Below are 18,942 nucleotides of genomic sequence, written 5' to 3'. Positions count from 1 at the left end.
TTAATATTAAGAAGGTACTAGAACAGAAATTTAAGGGAAGTGACAAAATTATCCCTGGGAATATCTAGAGGGAGAGCATTCCAGACAGAGGGTTTAACAAGTGCAAAGACCCTGAGGCAGCATTGTACTTTGTGTGCTTAACAAACAGGGAGGCGAGGCTGGAGGGGTGTAGGCAGCGGGGAAAGTGGTGGGATTTGGTAGCCAGGTATGTGTGGTCTGTAGGCTTTTGCTCTGAGAAAGATGGGGATCCAGAGGAAAGTTCTGAGCACAGAAGTGACATGATCTGACTGAAACATTGGAAGCATTGTTCTGACTGTTGAGACTAGACAACATGAATAGAATTTTTTGGTATTTTTTTGTGTGTAATTTATATAATTTCCTCCAGTTTATTGAGATACAGTTGGCATATAATGTATAAGTGTAAGGTGTACAACATAATGATTTGATATGTGTATGTATGGTGAAAGGATTACCACAATAAGTTTGGATAACATCCATCACCTCACATAATTATATATTTCTTTCCCTTGTGCTGGGAACTTTTATGATCTACTCTCTTCATAACTTTCAAATACACAATACAGTATTGTTAACTACAGTCATCATGTCGTACATTACATCCCAAGAACTTGTTTATCTTGTAGCTGGAAATTTGGACCTTTTAACCACCTTCACCCAATGCCTCCAAGTCTGGTAACTACCAATCTGATCTCTCTTTGTATGAGCTTGGGCTTTTTTTTTTTTAATTCCACAAGTAAGTGAGATCATATAGTATTTTTCTCTGATTGGCTTTTTTCACTCAACATAATGCCCTGAAAATTCCATCTGTGTTGTCACAAATGGCAGTATGTCCTTTTTTTGTGGCTGAATAGTCTTCCATTGTGTATATCTGTCAATGTGAGTGTGTGTGTTTATGTGTATACACAGACATGTTTTAAATTCATTTGATTACAAGACATTTAGTTGGCTTGGGCAGCTGGAAAGATGGAGTTGCAATTTACTCAGATGTGAAGATTATGAGAGGAACAAGTTGGAGGAAACGTATTGGAACTGAAGGCTTGGTGTTGGTCCAATTAGACAACCAAGTAGCAATGTGGAGTAGAGAGTTGCATACACATCTTGAGGCCAGAACTTACATGTGTGAACCAGTCGCACAGAGATGGTTTTTTAAGCCATAAGCTATGTGAGAACTCCTGAGGAGTGAGTGTAGCTCCTATGTTGGTACCAGGTCATGTGCATACCCAAAGAAACTTTCAGGAATTCAGATTTGATATTTGATGGAATTAGTATACTGTCCTAAAGCAGAAAGAAATTTCAGGGAATTACAGAAAAGTTTTCAGGTTCAGTGCTCTGTTAAACAGCTAAAATGGAAAAAGTGAGACTCCATGGAGGTAGTTGCCATGGAGACCTGAACATTCCAGGAATGATAAACTAACTGGACCTGCCTGTGACCCGGGAGACCCAGATGAGGGATGGGCAGGCAGCCAGGGCAGACTAGCTCCCTAGGACCTTGACAGCAGCCTCTCCTCAAGGGAAGGAGTCAGCTGGCTTCTCAGAAAGCAACCGCCAAATTCTAAAACATACTTAGCATTTCTATCTAGTCTGTTATTAATCTGAATCTAGGATGGTCTCCACTGAAAGAGGTTAGCAGGAGATCAAGATGGGAAGGATGAGGAAAGAATGGAGATGGAGAGTTGACCATATGTGCTGGAAGGGAACCTCATAGGAATACAGGCAGCTGGTGAAAGAACTGCAAGAATAAGTACTTAGGGAAGAAGGGGATGGTTAAAAAGGTAAGCATAAAAGTGCTGTGAAATGATGGATGGAAGCCATTACCTTTCTGCCCCTCTCAATTCACATTTAATGGATAGTAAAATGAGGACACCATAAGATTTTAGGGGATGGGAGAAGAGCTGACAATGGACAGGAGATGTCAACACATTTTTGGAAGGCTGAAAACAGGACAGGGGAAGATGGGAACCAAATGCTTTGATGAGAATGTAGATCTGTTCAGGATTTGCCAGCAACGGGTACCACGAGGATGAGCTTGAGTCAAGGGGCTAAACAAAGGAATGGAGGGTTCCCTGAAGTCTCTATGTTATACAATCTAACTGCATCCCTTCTCCAACCTGAAAAGTCAGGCCTAATAAACTCCAGAGAATTTAAAATGGTGAGGGTCTGCTTTAAGGGACGAAGGTTGTATATATATGTATATAGTTGACCCTTGAACAAAATGGATTTGAACTGTGTGGGTCCACTAAAACACATATTCTTTTCAATAGAAAATGCTATAGCACTGCGTGACCATGGTTGGCTGAATCTGTGGCTGTGGATGCTCAGATACAAGTACATGGAATGTATACAGAGGGCTGACTCTAATAATAAGTTATATGCGGATTTTTGACTGCCCAGAGGGTCAGTGTCCCTAACCCTCCAGTTGTTCAATGCTCAACTGTATATATGATATTTTTTGTCTGAATTATGCATTTATCATATACTCCTCTAGACTATTTTTATAATCTGGGAGGGGGGAGTCTAGGACAGATTTCTTAATAGTATTCACAATACTGCCCGAAAGGGTCAATCATAAATGAAGCATTGATCAACTGGACTACATTAAAATTAAGAATGTGTTCAAAAAATAATTAAGATCATGAAAGGGCAAGCCTCAATTGGGACTTGTATTTATAAAGTATATTGGATTGACCAAAAAGTTCATTTGAGGTTTCCCATAGCCTCTTACAGGAAAACTCGAATGAACTTTTTGGCCAACCCAATAATAGTGCCTACAGATTAATAAGAAAAAGGCAGAATGACTGGTAGAACATGGAAGAAATATGCAAACCTAAAAGAGCATATCCATATGGCAAGAAACATATGAAATAGAGGTCAAATTCATTAGCCATCAGGGAAATACAAATTAAAAATCACAATGTGATACATATGTATACACACATATAGAACAGCTAAATTGAAAAAAGCTGTAAAAGTCAAGTGTTGTACAGGAAGGGAAGGGAGATGGCCAACAGAATTCTCATACTCTGCTGATGGGAGTATAAATTGGTACGACCACTTTGGAAATTATTTGACAGTATCTACTAGCATTGAATAGGTACATATCCTATGACCCAATGGTTGGTGTAAACCCCCAAAATACACACATATTTTCATCAGAAGACATGAAAATCATAGTAATAAGAATAAATAATAAAAATTAAGAAAACCGGTGAGTAGATAACTCGTATTCCAGTGAATTCTCAGGTGGAATTCTAGACCCCCCATTGATCCATCTCCTCCTTCTCATCCCACTACATTTTCATCACATTTTTCCTCTCTAGTTTTTTTTTTTTTTTTAATTTATTTTGACCATGCTTTGCAGCTTGCAGTGTCTTACTTTCCTGACCAGGGATCGAACCAGTGCCCCTTGCGTTGGAAGCGTGGAGTCTTAATCACTGGACTGCCTTCTTTAATTTTTTTCTCTTCTGTCATGAGCACTAGCAGGTAGTTTTCCTTGGGGCACTATTTTTGCAATCACATGAGAAATGTTGCTTCATCTAGAAGGTGAACAGAGAATTATAAAGCTATTTTGAGACTCGAGAGCAGGGCTGTCAGCTGTGCTCACTCATTACTTCAGTGACTCATTTCAGTTCAGCAATCTTACAAAGCATGCAGTACCAATTTGTGCTTCGGGAGATGTTTAAGTTTTAGAATTTCAAGAGTCTAGTGTTCTGAAGTTAAAATATCAATTAGGGTTTGTTTCATTGGTGGTCTGTCACTCTTAATTTATGTTGGTACTTTCTCAGTGGAATTCCAATATCATTCAGGAATAAAACAGACAGGTACTTTGGAGGAGTTTAAAGAAAGATGAAAGCCTCAGTAGAGAATGATAACCATCATTTCTCACAAGATCTGGTTCATTTATGCTAAATACTATTTCTTTGACTCATTTTTGGCAAGTGCTATTTCTTTGAATCTGTCTTCCATCTCTACTGGGACCAAAGGATCAGGAGTCCTGTGTTTTTCATTCTTCACTTTTAGGACCTAATCTCAGGCCCTGGATTAGACTTGGCTTACATGATCTCCTATATTTTGACACACTTTGTAAAGGTATAATAAGGCCAGACCTTAGAACAGCTGTGAAGCAAAAGATGTTTTCTGTGGCCCCAAATGTGTTATTCATGGTGCCTGGCAGTTTTCCTTTCTTTCCCTTCACATCTTATTTTAACAAGTATGACATATCATAAGATGCCTCTACCAGGAGAATTGAGCCATTTTGATGGTAGAATATGAAGTTATGAAAAGAGCACAGTAAACATCTGCTAATGGAACTGGTGTCAGAGGAGCTGATTCTAGATTCCTGGGTTGGTTTCTTAAGCGAGATCAAATGGGTAACCTGACCTGAGCCTTCTGCTTTTTCATTTACAGATGTATTCTTATAAGAAACTCCAAAGAAGTATGTACATGATGATTTCTGATTCATCATGGAAGCCAGTGGTCAGCAAACTTTTTCTACAAAAAGCCCAGATGATAAATATTTTAGGCTTTACATATCATACAGTCTCTGCTGCAACTACTCAGCTTTGCTGCAATAGCATGAAAACAGTTGTGGACTGTGAAACTGAGTTCCAATAAAACTTTATTTACAAAAACAGCTGGCAGGCAGATTGGCCAATAGACTGTAATTTGCCAGTGCCTTTAGCCTAAGATTACTTCTTCTCTTGGGTTGTTCATTTCATCTCTCCCATGTCTCTGGTTCCCTTAAAGAGAAAACAATGTTTATAAATTAAAATATGAGTGTTCCACAGTGTAAGGATGTAATGAAACTTAACATTGAACTTTCAGGCCTCTTAGGAAGTTATTCTCCTGCGACTAGGTCTAAATCTTAACTTTTGAATTAAGATTATTTCTAAAGCTACATTTCAAGTATCTGCATTATGGCTTCTGAAACTGAATATAGTATATTCTCAAGGGAGAACAGATAACCCCCCACACTGAATTCACCATCTGGTCAAACAGAGTGGGTACTAGTTGTCTTTGAGGGTAAGATGTGAGCACCTGTTTTTTTCTTGCGGATTGAGAATTTATTGTTGCGGGTATAAGAAGGTGTATTTGTCTACAGCTATGCAATTAAGCCTATTTTTAAAGCTTGAGCAAATACATCCTTAAGTTGGGCCATCGTCGTTGATTTATGACTCAAGAATGCTAAATTCCCACGTTGGAATCTGACCAACAGTTACATTGTTCTGTACACTGTCTTCTGCTTCCTACACAGATAATTACCAGAGGCTAATTTACAGATGCCAGCAGGAACGGAAATGCAGTGAATGGCTGCCCACAGAGATAGGAATTGGATTTTATCAAGAGTCCTGGACAAGCACGGTTGTTCTCAGAAGGAAAAAAAAGTCCAGAAGAGCGACTGGTTAAGAAACATGATAACAAAGTGAATTATCCACAGGGCAGTGCAGTATTTAAAAGCATTGCTTTAGAGTTAGACTAAATCTAGGTTTAAATTTTTGCTGCTCCATTTAATATTTGGAAACCTTGGCTGAGCTGCTTAACCTAAGCCTCAATTTCTCACCTGCAAGGTCAGTGTAATAGAATCTGTCTCAAAGTTGTGAGGAATAAAGAAACGTGTAGAACAGTTAACTCAGTATTTAGAACATAATAAATAATGAATGTTAGCTCTTATTATTAATTAAATGCCTCCAGTTAAAGTGCCTCCAATCTAGTATTTAAGTTTTCTTCCACATTCAACAATCACGAGTAAACTTTCTGCCTTCTTCATTTGCTCAAGGGTATCAGACATTTCAAGAGTAATTGCCTACTTACTCTATAGAATAGAAAACTGAGATCTGTGAATTTATGCCAATTGCCCAAACTTAGAGCATGATGAAACCAGAATTCAACCCCACCCACTGGTCCTCTTATTAATATAGCATTTCTCAAATTTGAAGGTGCACTGTTTTTTTTTTTTTTTTTTTGGACTCAACTTAGTTCTCATATGATTCTATGAAATTCAGTATTAAAGTCAAGTTTATAAAAGAAGTGACCTTAGGCAAATTATATCCCTCGATCTCAGATTTTCATTTATACGAAGAGTAGGTTGCTATATAGAGGTGATCCCTATGGTTTTTTCCAGTTCTGGAATTCTAAAGGTTTTGTAGAGAAACTCGTCACTGAGGTAAACAGCTAGTGATGGAGATAGGGTAGACCATGTTTGACCAACATCATCATGTTCATGAGAGTGCTGGTGATTAGATTTTAAAATAGACTCAGGATTGTAATTATCATGCAGATTGTTCCTGCACCTGCAAAATGGCCTTGCTGTTGTCTTTGATGCTATATATTGGTGACAATTCCAGACTATCCCTGGAAATGACATCCTGCTGTCACGAGGGATGAGCCAGGAGTTTAGAATTTGAGGAAAACTTAAAAGTATATAATGAGGGCTTCCCTGGTAGTCTAGTGGTGAGGAGTCCGCCTAACAATGCAGGGGACACTGATTTGATCCCTGGTCTGGGAGGATCCCACACGCCCTGGAGCAACTAAGCCCCTGGGCCACACCTACTGAGCCAATGCTCTAGGGCCTGGGGGCTGCAACCACTGAAGCCCACATGCCTAGAGCTGTGCTCCACAACAAGAGAAGCGACGGCAATGAGAAACCCGCACTCTGCAGAAAGAGTAGCCCCTGCTCCGCACAGCTGGAGAGAACCCGAGTGAAGACCCACCACAGCCAAAAATAAAATAAGTCACTAAATAAATCTTTTTTTTAAAGTGTGTAATGAATACCTATGCAAATTGAGAAGTATATAAATAAGTGCCTTCTTTTCATCGAATAATTACTTTAGGAAAATTCATTTTTAATCTTAGAAATTATTAGTCACATAGATTCTTAAATTTACAGTGAAAACTAAACACACATATATAGTCCACTTATTCTGCCAGTTACATTTCTCACCGTGCAGGGTATTTAAACTTATCTGCTTAATGTTTTAGGGGAAATTTAGCAATGGAACTGAAGAGGGGTGCCTAGTTTCCTAAATTCCAATATGATCCTCAAATCACTGAATTTGGATAATCTTTTTAAAAATAGCATGGGGGAGAACAGCACAAATATTTAACAAGACTCTTACAGAGCTGTTTAGAATTGTTCGTTATAATTGGAATATTGTTCATGAATTTAAATGATAACCGAGTAATACATAAGTAATTATACGAATGCTTGTTCAGTTCAGTTCAGTCAGTTCAGTGGCTCATCTTTTAGGATTTGAAATAGCTCAGCTGAAATTCCATCACCCCCACTAGCTTTGTTCGTAGTGATGCTTCCTAAGGCCCACTTGACTTCACGCTCCAGAATGTCTGCCTCTAGGTGACTGATCACACCATCATGCTTATCTGAGTCATGAAGATCTTTTTTGTATAGTTTTTCTATGTATTCTTGCCACCTCTTAGTATCTTCTGCTTCTGTTAGGTCTATACCATTTCTGTCCTTTATTGTGCTCATCTTTGCATGAAATGTTCCCTTGGTATCTCTAATTTTCTTGAGATCTCTAGTCTTTCCCATTCTATTGTTTTCCTCTATTTCTTTGCACTGATCACAGAGGAAGGCTTTCTTATCTCTCCTTGCTCTTCATTGGAACTCTGCATTCAAATGGGTATATCTTTCCTTATCTCCTTTGCCTTTAGCTTCTCTTCTTTTCTCAAGCTATTTGTAAGGCCTCCTCAGACAACCATTTTGCCTTTTTTGCATTTCTTCTTCTTGAGGATGGTCTTGATCATGGACTCCTGTATGTTGTCATGAACCTCTGTCCATAGTTCTTCAGGCACTCTATCAGATCTAATCCCTTGAATCTGTTTGTCATTTCTACTGTATAATCATAAGGGATTTGATTTAGGTCATACCTGAATGGTCTAGTGGTTACTAATGCTTGTAAGAGTAATCAGAACTTATCTTTGGAGTAAGTGTCCGTGATACACACATTTCAAAATCAACAGCAATTTTCAGAGATTTATACTTTTGAGTAATAATCTTAAAAAACAGGTAATTCTCTATCAAGTGTGAATACATATTCTATATTCAATAAAATAAGATTCATAAATAACCTGAATCAGGAAGTCAACACCCCAATTATAATTCTCTCTATTGGAGCCTGTCACATTTAGGTAATGTAGTGTTGTGATTAAGACAATGGGCTCTGGAATCAGACAGGCTTGGATTTGATTTTGTTCTTTGCCCTTTACTGTGTGACCGTCAAGAAAGTCCTTCACCCATCTAAGCATCAGTTTCCTCACTGTGAAATACAGAGAGTAACTGATTATTTCATAGGTGGTCTTGAAATAGTTGGGATATTTACCTGTAACATATGAAGCACTGCTGCTGCTGCTGCTAAGTTGCATCAGTCGTGTCTGACTCTCTGCGCCCCATAGACGGCAGCCCACCAGGCTCCCCCGTCCCTGGGATTCTCCAGGCAAGAACACTGGAGTGGGTTGCCATTTCCTTCTCCAGTGCATGAAAGTGAAAAGTGAAAGTGAAGTCACTCAGTCGTGTCTGACTCTTCGCGACCCCTTGGACTGCAGCCTACCAGGCTCCTCTGTCCATGGGATTTTTCAGGTAAGAGTACTGGAGTGGGGTGCCAGTGCCTTCTCCAGTATGAAGCACAGTGTTGACCAAATGCTTTGTGCCTTTTTAAAGTGACCATTTAGGTTTTGGTGAAAGACACACAGCTCCTACTCTATAGCAACCTTTTGGTGGGGCGGGGAGGGGAGGGGGCTGAGGCAGGTTCCCACCCACCCTGTTGTCTGTGGCAGTCAGAAGCCTGGTGAGCAGTGAGTAGGTGATGGGTCACAAACAGGCAGATGTGTCAAGTCCTTAAATGCATGGATGGAAACTTTTCAAGTCTGCATCTTGAAATGACAATGTATTTTCCTTTTGTTAGGTGTAGAATTTATTTCTTGACTTTGGTCAATATTTCAAACCATTCTACATTTTCCCACCTCTTTTTAATCTCTCTGAATCTCTGATTAATCTCAGTGGAGATATGTATTAGAAAATTAAATCTGATGGAAATTATTTGTCCTTTTGTAATTTAAGATACAGAGAATTCCTTATAGATTTTTTTAACTTTCTGGCAGAACATAATAACTAGTATGTTGTATTAATTAGAAGTAGAATATATTTTTATCTATTTACATAAAGAAAGATACCCACTTTTTATTGTTTCTACTTCAGAAGACCCAGCTATGAGTCTTCCCTCATAGCTCAGTCAGTAAAGAATCTGCCTGCAATGCAGGAGACCTGGATTCAATTCCTGGGTCGGGAAGATCCTCTGGAGATGGCAACCTATTCCAGTATTCTTGCCTGGAGAATCCCATGGACAAGGAGCCTGGCAGGCTACAGTCCATGGGATTGCAAGAATCAGACACGACTTAGCGACTAAACTGCTTCAGAAATTTGGAATCAGTAATTATTTAATATTTTTACTAACTTACATACTATGGTAAGGATAAATTATTTTTTAATTTTTATATAAAACCTGAGGCAAAGTTAGCTATAGTCCTTTGGAGTTCATTTAAATATATGTCATCTCATTGTAGCAGGGTGGAAACCCCTTTTTAGAAGGTGAGAACATTTTTCACTCACCCGCAGAATGGGTGAAAATGTACATAAAACAAAATATAAAGTGATAAAGAGAAAATCACTCCAAGTTAATGAGAATGGATGTGAAAACTCTTTATAGTTAATATATACAATATAGATGGATTAATATGTGTAGAAAAGTTAGAATAATGTCTGATACATAATATGTGTGTAATATATGCTGGGTTATATTACTATTATTATATCCAAGGAGAATGCAATTGAAAATAGTATAATAGGAAAAGGAGTGAATTTTCCTATTTACTGAATAATATGACTTTGATTTCAACTTGATCTTTGATAACATTTAGCAACAGGTGCTGTTAGAATAAAAACATTTAGGGTTCTAGTTTATTGTTAACAATGCAAGTGCCAGCATACCTACAGGGTTTGATATTTTTTCATTTGATTAAGGAAATAGGTATACACTTTTTATCTTTCAGAGAATGAACAATCTACAGGGACCCCAAAAGGATAGCTCGTATATTCTGCTTACCCATTTGTTAGATTATTTTGTTAAGTGTAATTGTAGCTGACAAATTTATTGAATCCATACACTAGAAATCTCCTCCATGTTTAAGAATTTTGATTGCTAGATTTGTAGGCATTTGACTTTCTAGTACATGGTCAATACAAAATAGTCTCTTTTTCTAACACAACTTTATGGTGGCCATTAATATTCAAGGAGGCAACAGACCTTGTAGTAACAACTCTTCATATTTAGGTAGTATTTTAGAGCCATCACAAAGTGCCGTCATGTCCACTACCCTCAATTTCATGTGAAACAGTCTGCAGAATTTCCCTTTTAACTGTGAAGCAGAGAAATTGTTCACCCTGGCTCCCTCTAGTGGCAAAATCAGGATTACTGCTCTTTCTACTGTCTCTTCTCACAAGCTTATGTGGTTACATATGTAGGGCAACACCTAAAAATAAAGAACAGCTTTAAATAGTCTCATGTCATTCAGTGACTAAATGTATTTTTTCTGTGATTAATTTCCACTTGAAAGTGTAGGACAGATACTCAAACATCCCCTTCTTTCAGTATTATCTGAGGATGGAAGCATGAAAGCATAGGGAGGAAAGAAATCCCCCCACCCCTGTTTTTTTTTCCCTGTTAAGAACTTGATTGCTCTCTGATAGCAATATGCATTGGCATCCAGGTAGGTCATGAGAAAATTGTCAGGAACTGGTAGACTGTGACCTCAGTAGGTCCCGGGAAGCTGGCGATGATATGGATGATACTACATTTTTAAATAGGATGGTCAGTTAATGGGAATCTTTGGGGGGAGTCTTTTGCAGTCACTTTTTAAATTTCTCTTTTAAACTTTTCTGTCACACACTATAACTCAGTGAGGCAAGTCAGGAAAACTGTTCTTGGTTTCTTAACAGTGAATTTAGCTACTAGTTCATTTGCTATAACAGAATCTGACACTAGAGTTGTCGCCTGTTTTGAGAAAAGACATTCAATCAGTTGGGTACGCTGCTTTCCTCTTACTCTACTAGCTACTTTCTCAGTTTTGCAGAAAATCAAACCAAAGTACAGAAAACGTGGGACTTCACTGGCAGTGCAGTGGTTAAGACTCTGAAGTTCCACTGCAGGGGGTGTGGGTTCAATCCTTAGTTGGGAATCTAAGATCCCACCTGCTCCATGGTGTGGCCAAAAAAAACCTCACAAAGTACAGAAAGTCTGGCAGACTTACTCAAGACGAATGGGAGAGTCAGGAAAAACTTAGTGATCATACTCTTTTCTCTCATAGAGGCCACAGCTCAGGAAAGTAGGGTATCTGGATCCAGGTGTTATAGAAATGTTCCTTGTTTTACATAACTTCTTGGACCTATTTCATGATCGGTGGGTCCTTCTAGAATCTCTGATTTTTTTTTTTCTCTTTCTTTGACACTGCTTTTTAACTTCTTTATGCTTAAAAAAAGTCTTTCTTCACCTTTTTCCACTGACCTGTTACAACAACTAGATCAGTTTTCCTGTAGAATTTACCCCAGTTTGGTGTTTTCCTTATTCTCTTTGTGGTATTATTTAACTCGATCTGTTTTCCCTTGTATTTTCTGTAATGGGAGTTATTCTAGAGGACTGATTCCATTCAAGTTCCACTCTGGGGGCAATGATATTACATAGGCGTTTCTGTGTGCTTCTCAGTCCATACATCTGTAGGCACACAATTTCTGATTGCTCCCGCTTGAACCTTCAAAAATGCAGTCTGAATTCATAAGTAGCTAGCTCAAACTCTGGGCTTCACTGTTTGCTTTCTCTGCTTGCCAGTTGAAGTGAGGTGTGAGCCACGTTAACCAGAGATTTTTAAATGATGTCAGAGTGAGATGTGACGATTCATCAAGAGACTGAAGCTGAGGAGTCAACACGAGACAAGAAAGCACTTAGTGTTCTTTAGAAAATGAATGTGGCTGTAAGGTCTCTGGTTAAGATGGTCCCAGAGGCTTCTCTGCTTCTTCAGATGTTTAATTCCACAAACATTTATTGAGAGCCAGTCTATTTAGAGAATTCGCTTGGCTTCGTGGGACATTTACAAAGATGAATAAGCGAACATGTTAGTCTCCACCCCTTAAGATGCTCATAAGATGAAATACAGGGATGACACAAAGTAGCTTTCATTTAGGTCAGATGGTGTTAAGAGCTGTGTGTAGAAATGCCCATGTCCGGGCTCCAGGAGCACAAGGGAAGCCATTTACTTCTGACAGATAGGATAAGGGAATTTCACAGATGTCATGGTGTTTGAACTGGATTTGAAGAAGATAAATGGATTTCACTGTGTAAAAAGCAGAAGGGGCATTTCAGTCCATAGAAATAGTTTGAACGAATGCATAGCTGTTTAATTTATTTGTAAAATATTTATTTATTTTGGATGCACCAGGTCTTAGCTGTGGCATGTGGGATCTTTGATATTCACTGTGGCATGTGAGATTTTAGCTGTGGCATGTGGGACCTAGTTCCTCAAACTAGGATTGAACCTGAGCCCCTGCACTGGGAGTGCAGAGTCTTAGCCACCAGTCCACCAGAGAAGTCCCCAATACATAGCTATTTTAAAGAGTTTGATGTTTTCAAGGAACGGCAGAAGGTTCACTCTGAAGACTCACGTAATGCATGTCAGTCCACAGAAATGAAGCTTAAAAACTAAATGGAAACACAGCTGCAGAAGAAGTGGCCCAGACTGGGAATAGGTTTAGAAGCCATATTATGGAGTTTAAAAGATTTTCCTGGACTTCCCTGGCAGTCCAGTGGTTGGGACTCCACACTTTCAAGGGGCACAGATTCAACCCCTGGTTGGGGAACTAAGATCCCACATGTTGTATGGTGTGAACAAAAAAAAAATTTTTTTTCCCTGTGGGTAACTGGAATCTTTTTAAAGAAGAAATAAGATTGATATTTTAGGAAAGATAACTTTGTTGAGTAGCTTAGAGACTCAGTAACGGCAGGTAGAAAATGACTCATTAGGAAGTCAGTTGAAATGTTTTGGACCTTGTGAAGGAAATGGAAGGTGTGAACCGGAGATATTTTAGGGGTGGAATGGAAAGGGCTTAGAAAAATTGAGTGTGGAGTGAGAGAGCAAGGAGTAAAGACAACTCATATTTTTAGCCACAAAATAGATGGTTATGCAATTTAAATAAATCTGAACTTAGGTGGGGCTTCCTTAATACCTCAGTTGGTAAAGAATCCACCTGCAAAGCAGGAGACCCTGGTTTGATTCCTGTGTTGGGAAGATCCACTGGAGAAGGGATAGGCTACCCACTCCAGTATTCTTGGGCTTCCCTGGTGGCTCAGCTGGTAAAGAATCCACCTGCAATGCAGGAGACCTGGGTTCAATCTCTGAGACTCTATCAGATCCAATCTCTGTAATCTATTTGTCACTTCCACTGTATAATCGTAAGGGATTTGATTTAGGTCATACCTGAATGGTCTAGTGGTTTTCCCTACTTTTTTCAATTTAAGTCTGAATTTGGCGATAAAGAGTTCATGATCTGAGCCACATTCAGCTCTGGTCTTGTTTTTGCTGACTGTATAGAGCTTCTCCATCTTTGGCTGCAAAGAATATAATCAATCTGATTTTGGTATTGACCATCTGGTGATGTCCATGTGTAGAGTCTTCTCTTATGTTGTTGGAACAGGGTGTTTGCTATGACCAGTGCGTTCTCTTGGCAAAACTCTGTCAGCCTTTGCCCTGCCTCTTTTTGTACTCCAAGGCCAAATTTGCCTGTTACAACAGGTATCTCTTGACTTCCTAGTTTTGCATTCCAGTCCTCTATGATGAAAAGGACATCTTTTTTGGGTTTTAGTTCTAGACGGTCTTGTAGGTCTTCATAGAACCATTGAATTTTGGCTTCTTCGGTATTAATGGTTGGGGCATAGACTTGGATGACTGTGATACTGACTGATTTGCCTTGGAAATGAACAGAGCTCATTCTGTCATTTTTGAGATTGCACCCAAGTACTGCATTTCGGACTCTCTTGTTGACTGTGAAGGCTACTCTATTTCTTCTAAGGGATTCTTGTCCATTAAAAGGCAGATACATTACTTTGCCAAAAAAAGGTTCATCTAGTCAAAGCTATGGTTTTTCCAGTAGTCATGTATGGATGTGAGAGGTGAACCATAAAGAAAGCTGAACACCAAAGAATTGATGTTTTTGAACTGTGGTGTTGGAGAAGGCTCTTGAGAGTCCCTTGGACTGTAAGGAGATCCAACCAGTCCATCCTAAAGGAAATCAGTCCTGAATATTCATTGAAAGGACCGATGCTGAAGCTGAAACTCTAATACTTTGGCCACCTGATGCAAAGAACTGACTCATTGGAAAAGACCTTGATGCTGGGAAAGACTGAAGATAGGAGGAGAAGGGGATAGAGGATGAGATGGTTGGATGGCATCACCAACTCGATGGATATGAGTTTGAGTAAGCTCTGGGAGTTGGTGATGGACAGGGAAGCCTGGCATGCTGCAGTCCATGGGGTCGCAAAGGGTCGGACACAACTGAGTGGCTGAACTGAACTGAACTTAGGTAAACGAACAATTTTGATGAAGGCAAAAAACGAGGTAGATTTGAAATTGTTGTGTCTGGCAGTCTGTGGCAAATTGATTTATTTGGTAGATGAATGAATGTCTTACCTTATTCACGGTGTTGGGAACACAGAGATTAAAACAAGCAAAAACCAAACAGATGAAACCCTAGGCTTCATGGAGCATGTTTCTGGTAGGGAAACACTAACAAAAACCAGACAGGAAAAAAAAAATTAGATCCTAATAAGCACCAAATAAAAAATAAAAAAAAGACACTGGAAAAACAGCGGCTGGGATAAGGGAGCTGTTGGAAGGGTCAAGAAAACAGAGACCTGCGTGATGGGACGAAGCCAGTCATAAAAGGACCCAGCGTGAGAGAAGGCCACATAGAGGGAGGAGCAGGCTGAAAGGCTGCAGGGCGGAAACTAGCAGTGCCTCTTCAAGTCAGTGTCACGAGGGACGGGGAGGTGGAGGGGGTTGCCGATCATGTGGGTTTTGTAACATGGAAAATCCTCAACTTTTTGTCCTTAACAAAATTATTAATTTGAAGCATCTTCGGCGTCTCCAAAATCGACGTGAAAAATTAAATTAGTAATTTCTGCCTCAGCTCCCCGCAGTCCCAGTTTAGCCCAATAGGTGGCGCAGCACAGTTGCTCAGAGTACAAAGCGAGCGCCCAGCTTCACTTCCTGTTTTGCTTGGCTGTCTCCCGCAACCTGTCCATCACTAACCCGGAAGCTTTTCTCTCCCAGTAAGTCTGCTCAGCCTATTGACTCCATCTGCCTCCCTCCCTCCCTCCCCACCCAGTCCAGGCCACTTAATGCACCCTTTGAGTTGGTCCCCTGATGGGTTCAGAGCTGCGTTCTCAGGAGCCGGGGGCATTTGGTAACGTCTGAAGATGGTTGTGACTGTCACAGCTGGGCACGGGTCCGCTGCTGGCGTTGAGTAGGTGGAGACTTGAGGTGATGCCAGACATCTTACAATGCACAAGACAGTCCCCACAACAAAAAGTGATCTGGTTTAACTTGTCAGTCATGTTGCTGTTGACAAGTGTGAGCAAAGGGACATCCACTTTAACCATCTGCCTTTGCTACTGATACAATTTTTCCGAAGCGGTCTGTGTATTCTCCAAAATGAATATATAACTATCATTATTTAAAAATGAGAGACATTACCATGCACCACTGCTACCCTAAATGGATATCCGTTTTAAATCCTGTTAAATAAACTCAGTTATTTCAGTAATTAACAATTGCTTCAATAGTTAACATTAGGAAAACACTGGTTATCTTAACATCCACTAGTAGGCAATTTCCTCTGCATTAATATCTCTGTAATGAGGCTGTATACCTGCTCTTGTTAATTTCTCTTATAAGTATTATGTTTTTTTACATTTGAGAATATGCTCACTGTTGGAACCTGCATATATAACCTTCAGTGTTTAGTCATTAAACTTAATTAAAAATCCAACAAAACAGCAGGTACCAAGGAAACGAAAACAATGCCAACATATCACATTCACTAAGCAATTGGACATCATGGAAGGAACAGTAAATGAAATGAGCACTGTCATAAACTGCTGCTGAAACTAGCTAAACACTAACCCTCCAAAAAGAGCATTGAAAATAACGTGGCAGGTTGTGTAAGTTAAGTTGACTGCATCCTGTTTTGCCTCTCCTAGTGGGATGGCGTGAACTCAGGCTCCCAGGAAATGAGGGAAAAATGCCTCAGTTTGAGATCAGATTTCAAATGGAGATCCAGATAAAGCTGGTTTCTCCTAACTACAATGGATACAGCAGGATATGACTATGTGAAATTTATGCTGTCTTTATATTAAGCAACGGTGTAACCATGAACGTAATCATGCCTTATGTCTGTTTAACATCCTTCAGAGGTTTTCTTTGCCCTTTAAGTCTAAATTCTTGACACGAGCTTACAAAGCTGTGCAAGATATAATCTCTACACCGCCACTCTCCACACCTCTCCAGAATTTGGTCTCCCTGAACGGGTTTCAGGTAGTTGCATGTGTAATACTCACTCATCCTTTTATCTCTGCCATTTTGCAGGTGCTGTTTGCTTTGTTGGGGTATTATTCTCCATCCCAACCCCCACCTTTCCTGGCAGGCGTCTCTATGGCCCTTACCCTACTGGCTTTCCGATTTAGAGTGAATTTATTGTTTTGTCTGCAGTGCTGAAAATTCCCAGATGTTTCCTTGAGTCTCATTTGAATTTCCAGAAAGTACAACCTCCCTCTTCCCAAATGAAAAAAGAAAACTGAACTTTATAAGCAAAGTAATAGAAGTATTTTATTGTGATTGGTAAGTGTGCTCAATCAATACTAATTTTCGGTGAGGATGCAGTGCTGTGATGTGCTTGGTCGCTCAGTCGTGTCCGACTCTTTGTGACCACACGGACTGCAGCCCATCAGTCTCCTCTGTCCATGAGGATTCTCCAGGCAAGAATACTGGAGTGGGTTGCCATGCCCTCCTCCAGGGGATCGTCCCAACCTAGGGATCGAACTCAGGTCTTCCTGCATTGCAGGCAGATTCTTTACCATCTGAGCCACCAGGGAAGTCCAAGAATACTGGAGTGGGTAGCCTATCCCTTCTCCAGGGGATCTTCCCAACCCAGGAGTCAAACTGGGGTCTCCTGCATTGCAGGCCAGCTGAGCTACCAGGGAAGCCCTAGGATGCAGTATTCCTCTGTTATCTGCTGACCTTCATTTGCAGTCTGGGTTTGCCACAGCACTGTTGTGCTATGCTAGTGCACCCCTGAAGGAAGCCCCCACAGACTGTCATTAGTAGTAAAAGAATGGAATCAATACGAAATGAAAGTGAAAGAGTGCATCACCAGGAAGGTTGAATCTAGAATAGACTTCAAACTTTTTCAAGCATTCCATATGATATTCTCGATCATTCTTCAATACTTTCGTAAAAGTGCCTAGGAGTGATCATTTTCTTCATATGATACTGGAGATACAAGGGCTTCCCAGGTGGCTCAGTGGTAAAGGATCTGCCTACCAACACAAGGGATACTGGAGATGCAGTTTCCATCCCTGGGTCAGGAAGATCCCCTGGAGAAGGAAACGGCAACCTGCTCCATATTCTTCCTGGGAAATCCATGGACAGAGGAGCCTGGTTGGCTTCAGTCCATGGGATCTCAAAGAGGCAGATGCAGCTGAGCACACATGCATAGAGATACTAGATCCCATAGTTGGTTTAAGTTATGCCTTAAGTTATGCTATTATCTTCTCCAAGTTAATTGTTTCCGTGTCATTTTAAAAACAAACTTTTCCAAGGTGGAATTTAATTTTCATCCTGAGGATAATGCTTTGACCTTCCCTTTAAAAGAGAAAATGCAAAAATAATCCCAATGCTTAGTGATTGGTAGACTGTGTTGCAGGCTCACCCTGTGATATCAGGAAGTCCATTTTGGCTCAGTTTGAATTCTGGTTTCCGACAGGGCTGTGCCCTTGCTCTACAAGTCCTCTGAATTTTTAGCTGATAACTATTAGGGAGTAAAATATAATAATCTGTCAAACTGTCAATGAATGCTTTCCTTAGATGTAATAGGAACTTTATGACCAAATGGCAACACTGCTGGAATTTTATTTTATTTGAACAGCAAGTTGGCATTTATGCATAAGACAGTCTGCTGTACATATAAATTATGGTGTCTGAATAGGCACAGAGGCATTCTAGAGGTTTGCAATTTTAGGAAGTAAATCCTTTATGTGTTAGAGAGGAGCATCTTAATAAGGTTCTGAAAGATGTCGATATTTGAAAGTGAAAAAGAAGCAGTATCAGAGGAGTGTGCATGATATTATATGGAAGATAATTTTAGCTGGAAAACGATTGTTGTACCCTAACCACGAGAATGTTTATCAATAATTCTTCCCTCCTTCCAAGCACATTCCAGGCACTTAAGTTAGACATAGGTACAGAATTTGACTTGGCCAATAGAAGGGAGCAGAAGTGATGAGGGTCCTTTCTAGGCAGAAGCCTGTTAGAACCAAGATCTGTTCAGTTCAGTCACTTAGTTGTGTCCGACTCTTTGCAACCCCATGGACTGCAGCGAGCCAGGCTTACCTGTCCATCACCAACTCCCGGAGCTTGCTCAAACTCATGTCCATTGAGTCGGTGATGCCATCCAACCATCTCATCCTCTATTGTCTCCTTCTCCTCCTGCCTTCAATCTTTCCCAGCATCAGGGTCTTTTCTTAGTAGTCAGTCCTTCGCATGAGGTGGCCAAAGTGTTGGAGCTTCAGCTTCAGCATCAGTCCTTCCAAT

At 40.1% G+C, this 18,942-nt stretch overlaps 1 protein-coding gene across 7 annotated transcripts in view; it reads left to right on the top strand.

Moving 5' to 3' along the window:
• The first annotated feature begins 1,463 nt into the window (after nucleotides 1-1,463).
• The window catches only part of LOC145518681 (uncharacterized), a 188,955-nt gene continuing 171,476 nt past the window's right edge, over nucleotides 1,464-18,942 (top strand). For 6 of the 7 annotated variants that reach the window (XR_014063139.1, XR_014063137.1, XR_014063143.1 and 3 more), the window contains exons 1-2: nucleotides 1,464-1,793; nucleotides 5,273-5,585. The gene's annotated coding sequence lies outside the window, so the exon portion shown is untranslated. Of the gene's footprint in view, nucleotides 1,794-4,425; nucleotides 5,722-18,942 lie in introns of those variants that run through there. The other variant, XR_014063138.1, reaches the window with a different exon arrangement.

This window comes from Giraffa tippelskirchi, chromosome 8 (genome assembly GCF_054371585.1).
Source record: "Giraffa tippelskirchi isolate mGirTip1 chromosome 8, T2T-mGirTip1v1.2.pri, whole genome shotgun sequence".
Classification (NCBI taxonomy): Eukaryota; Metazoa; Chordata; class Mammalia; order Artiodactyla; family Giraffidae; genus Giraffa; species Giraffa tippelskirchi.
This window is presented reverse-complemented; position numbering and strand designations above follow the sequence as displayed.